We start from the raw sequence: 6,637 nt of genomic DNA, 5'->3' as shown, positions 1-6,637 counted from the left end.
CGTCAGCCCCTCTGGGATGTTCCCGGCCCCCCCCCCGGGCACGGCCCGCCCCCGGGAGGCTGAGCCAGGCTGTACCAGTTTATTTATTTTCTAGAGATGGGAGACCCTGCTGCTGGCCGAGGGTGTGCCAGCACTCCGTGGATCGGGCATGGAGACTATAGGGCATCTCAGGCGACAGGAACCGGGACACAGATGCTGGCTTACTCACCCTAGAGTCTTCATGCCGAGGATTAACCTGAAATACAATAGCTGTTTCCATAAACTTTGTCAGTTAAAGTGCACATGGAAGACAAACGCAGGGGGATAAGTCTGAAAATCACTAAAATGCACATTTGTGAGTGTCTTAAATTGCCAGGATTTGTATGTCACACACAACACACAGACCACATCACACCTCAGCAGTCCCATAAGTGTGTAGGGGAGCAACTCCTGTGGAGAGTTCCACAAGAGCACCATCTAAGAACCACCCACCATACCATGCATCTGCATCAAAGCAGGTCCGTCTGCTTCAATTGCAAATGGCAAAGATATCCGGGAGCACCAAGCACCTCTATCAGAGCACTGAGCCCTCCACGTTGCCTCCTGCCCAGAGGAGTGGAAGCAGAGAGCTTCTGTCACCTCTCCCTGCTTTTGCTCAGCCCAAGCAGCAGGTAACACACAGACATGCCAGGATGGGGATGCACTTATAGCTAAGCTCCACCAGAGTGGGATAATTAGCTTTTGGAGAGGCACATCTGATGACAGTGTCATCTCTTTGCAATCTCCATGGCTGCATGATAAAGTTTGCTTTGCTCTCAAGAAAGTCAGGGCTCCATTCCTGCCTCTAAAGCAGTGTGACTTTGGGACTGTGAGTGATCAGCCCCACTGCCCTCTAAATACTCATACCAAGTTGCTTTTTGCAGTGGTGGATATGGAGATGGAGATGGCAGCTGAAATGACAGAGGCTCTATCATTTTAATCAAGGAAGGCATTGCTTGATTATAACAGAATTATAACAGAAGCAGAGTTAGTCTTGAAGAGCTGTGAGTGTTTGAAACCTGGTAGTAACAAAGTTATTTTTATTCAAATCAGACACAGGGAGAAAAAGAACAAACAAAAACAAGCAGACTGTGAATACCTAAGGTTGGGAGCTGGACTCTGAAATGATCTCAAATCCTGTTTTTAAATGGTAAAGTGTATTGATTATCTGACCTGTGCACTGAGCAGAACCAGGGCAGCAATTAATGCAGTCAGATACAATAACAGACACTTTATTATGTGTGAAATGAATACACCCAGTGAAGAAACCAATTTACTTCACCCAGAAAAATGTGGTCTGAAGAAGCTTTGGCACTAATTGTATTCTCAGAACAGTGGATTTTGGATGGCAGAGGCAATAGGAACAAAGTCCAGTTTATTTTTTAGATGAACATAGAAGAAACACTCCTCACAAATTGCACAGGGAGGGCTCACTCTTATCTATGGGCTCAGGCAAGCTGACATCAGAGGGAGAAGAGGAGCCATGCACAGGCTGGGGTTGGGCTGTGGTGCAATGGGCTCTGCAAGCTGCTGGAGCAATGGGAGCAGGCAGGGATGCAGCTGTGCAGGTTGGTACCAGCCCTCAGGGCCATTGCTCAGAGTTTCCTGCATCTTTTGTTCCATCTCCTGCTTCTAACAGCCTCCCATAAGTGCAGCTATTTTCCAGCGCAGTTGTAGTACGAAGGAGATGCTGTGAGAAACAGCAAAAGGTGTCACTGCTGGAATTGCATTGGACACAAACAGGAGTTTTCCCCTTGCACTTTTTTCTTGATAAGCCAGGGAAAAGGCTGCTCTGTGCTGGCTGAGCCCTGCATGCATCTGAAGGAGAACACACAAATCTTTTTTGCCTGTTTAGAAGGGTAAACACGTTATAATGCAACTGTATCACAAAGAGAGACTTAAAACTCCTACAGCCTGGTGGTGTAATCTTAACTTACATGATTTCTTGGCATGGCATGGAGCCCTCACACAGAAGCATTTGTCCTTAAATATCCAAGTGGCCTCGCTGGCTTTAGTGCAGCTGTTCCCATGCCAGTGTTTGGATGCTTGCTCCAGTGCCATGCTCTTCAGCATCTTCTGTCTATGGACAGCAGAGGAGATGCACGCAGCCTGAGCACCCCGACAGCAGGGCTGGGCTTTGGGTTACTCTTTGCAAGCCAGTTAAAAAGCATCCTGTGGACTCCTGGAAAATTCCTTATTTCAATGTGAATAAATATTAACTGAGCTGAATTTGGACCTAAGACCAAATAATAATAATAATGGATCTTCATTAGGTAGTATATTGAATTAGCAAGTGGATTAACGAGGCGTCATTGGATGGAGCAGTCCAGAGGCTGCCAAACACAATGTCAACACCAATGTGCACTGTGCCACCAGTGATGTGCTATGGGCCACCACAAAGGGCTGCTTGAAAGCCACAGGGAATGATCCTCAGCTACAAACGCTGTTCCAGAGACCCCTAGCCACGGTGCCACATCCAAAGGCAGCACATGCCTGTCCCTGTGTTGTGTGCTCCCCTGCTCAGGACAGCCTTTCCAAGGTGGCACGTCACATCCTATTCTTCTGTCACACATTGGAAGTAAAGCTCACTGCCAGTCCTCTGATTGATGGCTCCTTTCCATTGTGCACATCACAGTTTGACAGAGGAACGTGTTCAGCATGATAGGTTGGGAGCCCTTATGTAAGAATTGGGCGAGCTGCTCCAGGACACTGTGGACATTCAGAATGAATGGATGAGGGCCAATCCTGGGGAATATGTTGGATGCTGTGACAGCATCTCACTCATGGTGACCAGACGTGCCACCACTCCAGAAACTGGGCTTTGTGTTGTTCCACAGAAGACTGTTTTACATAGGAAAGGATAACTGAGCTAGCTAGAAAGGGAGAGAGATTATGTAATAAAGGGCAAAGACTTTTGATCTTCTACTTTTAAACTTGTAATGTCTTAAAGCTCTCATTACCTGGGATAATGTCCAGGGAGCTGCTCTGGGATGGAGGCCAGCTGCAGCCAATGCTACCAAAGGAGAAGAAAGCTTAAGAGTGGTGGCAAATGCTTTGTAGAAAATGAGACAGACCTGTGACAGCAAAGCACAGTGTTTTAAAAATCGTCCTCATTAGAAAGGAAACAATCCCAATGACTTCCATGCTTCAAAATAGGTTCCCAACAGCCAAGGGTGATCTGTAAGTTTTATCACAACTGGTGTGTGAATTCTGTTGTTTTCTTTCTGATCCCCGTGAAACCTTTGCTGCTGGGAGGGGACAGCTTCTAATCAGCTTCTATGGCATTTCAACACCTCATTTTGCATCTGTAATTCCCTAACATTACCTTGCTGAGCCACACAGCGCATTTCCATCACTGTTTGAAGAAGAAGTGGAGGATGGCAGAGGTGGAAGGAGGATTCAGAGCACACAGCGAGGTCAGCGCTTTGCCCACACCCACCCCATGCACATCCTTTCTTCACAGCAAGGGCTTGCATGAAGGAAACACGACTGGTATCACACTGAGATGCATTTTTCCTCCTTGGGATTGCACACCCACATTCCCAAAGGAATGGCCTGAAGCAGAGAGGAGGGAGTGCCCAAAGGGTTAATTCCCATTGGAGAAGCAAGCTGTGGCAGCTGACATCGCTGCCCTGCAATCTGAGTCCTTGGCATGATTGCAGCCACATTTCCAGCTGCAATTTCATGAGGCGGTGTGACCAAGAAGTAACTCAATGCAGCTGCTAAAATCCACGGGTATTGACACCAAGTGATCGCCCGAGGCTGCCATGCAACAGTTGCATTTCTCAAATGATAGGACACAAAGAAGAGCCAGAAGGGTGAGAGCAGGCCCTGATTTGGGGCAGCCATGTGGGAGCTCTCTTGTAGACAAGCAGCTTCCCTTGTCTGCTTAGGAATCAGTGGCAAACTTTCCCTAGCCAATTAAACACATGTACATGGGACAGAGCTGCTTTCCTGCCCTGTGTCAGCTATACTTGTTCCAGCACCAGCAACTAACACCTAAGAAAGACCTAGAAATGTGTGTAGGCAGAAGGTCTAGTGAGGCTTTCCAAACACAAGTTGCTGCTGCAGCTTTCCTTTGGCTCCAGCTATGAAGTGTCACTGCAGGAACACCAAGGATGCCTCAGTGCCATACTGATGGTGCAAACACACACACCAACATGCACTCTTAGCTCCATGCACTCCAAGCTCCATGCACTCCAAGCTGCATTTCCACAGCCAGTAGCAATAGCCATTGTTGCTTGGTGAGGCTGCTGTGTTTTGGCTGCCAAGTGCAATGAATAGCAATAATTCTGAATGCTATAATTAATAACATGTAAATGTTGTTTGATATTAAATAATTTTAAAAGGCAGTAAATAATGATAATAATACAAAATCAATGTTTGAGAAGAACTGATGTTCCATCCCATGGCAGGAAATATTCCTTAGAATCAGAGAAACCACCAAGTTGGAGAAGACTTACTTATCTCAATGTGTGAGTGGGAACAAGCTCCTACCAGGACCTATAAAAACAAGACACCCCCTAAAGTCACACAAGCTTCTCAAACTCATCCCTTTAAAAAAGTAACCCAGACAGATATGGTTTCCTAACCCTGCCAAATGCTGCCAGTACTGAGCACTGTACTGATCCAACAGGGGTGTCACTGAACAAGTCAACTTAGAGATGCTACGGATACTACGTTTTGTAGCCAAGTAAAATTAATTCTATCTGAAAAACCTCGGCATGGAAGAGACCATCCTTGCCTTCTGTTTTCTTATGTTATCCTATAATTTGTTCCTTGCTGCATTTCGTATGTGGGTGACTCAGGACGTAACAATTACAGCAATGGCAACTGTGCAAAAAACATGAGGAATTTCATGATAGAACCAATTCATAACTAGAGAAAGGGATGAGCTGGGAATACGGTGAAGGATGCCTTTGTAAATATTATTAGTATGGCATTCTATATTATCTTATAATAGGTATTTGCCACAGATTGCAGAGATGGGAAGAGAGCTATGCAGCCAGCCCAAATTCTGGGAACAGAGCAAACTGGATTTGCCAGGGAATGGCATGCACTTATGTGCTTGCAAAGGAAGGCAGATGCCTGCAGCTTCCTTTCATTCCTGCTGAAAACCAGCCCTATCCTGCAGCCTTTGCCCCTTCCATCTCAGCACACACCAACAGGTTAACGATGATGCTGGCTCAGGGCAACTCGCAGTGTGAACACAGCAGCACTGCTCGCTCTTGGTTGGTAGCAGCAGTTTTGGGCCCAGGAAGACGAAAGTGTGTGTTTGGGATACGAAGCAAGCAGCAGCCATCAGGAACTCAGCGCAGCATCGTTATGGATGGAAAACGTTGCCCAACACTGCTCCCCTGAGGCTGCGAGCACAAGTACCGAATGTGGGATGCGAGCCCAAAGCCACCGGTTCTATCACTTCGACAGAAGAACCGAGATTACAATCCTCATTAGATCTTTTAATACAGTGTGTGCATGATGGGAACCTCATTGTCCACTGGTTCGTGTTTACCAGAAAATAACAGTGCTTATCAGAAGAGACCACTTTGTCCTTAACTGGAAGAGCAAATTATCTAAGTAGAATTTTCTTTATGTTTCACACCCCCCTCCTCTCTCCTTCGAATGCGCACACATCGATGGCCCGTTATCTTCTTGTTGATGCAGGGGCCTTATGTGTAGCTGCCGTTAATGTTAATGAAAACGGCTCTTGTTAATCTCTCCTGCACCGATGGTAAGATAACAGCCTACTTATTAAGCAGGGAGGCCAGATAGGAGTTATACTGAAAACCAGCAGCATATTGTCTCCGTGGGATTCATATGTAAATGTTAAAGCTTTGCTCCGGCCTGTCTACGGCTGTTGATTAAAAATAAATTAGTGATTATTATCAGTGCGCTCTCCAGGCACTTGTCTGCAACCATCACAAAGCACTTCCACCTTCTCTTATTCATACTTGATTTCTCATCACCTTTAGGGCATTGCCGGGTGGCAAGGTATGGAAATTGCCATCTAGTGCCCACAGAATCACTGAGGTTGGAAAGATCCCCACGTCCAACCCCACTGTGCCCACTGCCCCCATCCCTCAGTGCCCCATCTCCGTGATTCTGAACACCTTCAGGGATGGTGACCTCACCTCCCCCTGGGCAGCTGTGCCACTGCATCACTGCTCTTTTGGAGATGTTTCCTAATATCTAATCTGATCACCTGGTGCAGCACGAGGCCATCACCAAGCACGGGGATTCAGATGGCACCAAATGGAGCCTGCATGCTGGGCTGGGCTGGAGTCTGGTTAGTTGGCACAAATGGCAATGGTGATGAGGAGACGGTTGGACTGGATGATCTTATAGGTCGTTTCCAACCTCGTGATTCTATGATTCCCCTTATTAAAAATGATGCAACATTTTAAAATATCTCCTTGACCCAAAGCAGGATTATAGGACAATAGCGTGTCTTGAAAAGCAGCGGTTCTGATGAGTGTTTTTAATTCAAAAGAGATTCAACCTTCATACAACATAGAAAACAGGAAGAAAAAAAAAAAAAGTAAAAAGAAAAGTAAAAAAAGAAAGGAAGAAGGGAGAAGGGAGAAGAAAAAGGAAAAAGAGAAAAGAGAAAGGGAAAAAA

This window comes from Tympanuchus pallidicinctus, unplaced genomic scaffold, assembly GCF_026119805.1.
Source record: "Tympanuchus pallidicinctus isolate F22 unplaced genomic scaffold, pur_lepc_1.0 scaffold20, whole genome shotgun sequence".
NCBI lineage: Eukaryota > Metazoa > Chordata > Aves > Galliformes > Phasianidae > Tympanuchus > Tympanuchus pallidicinctus.
This window is presented reverse-complemented; position numbering follows the sequence as displayed.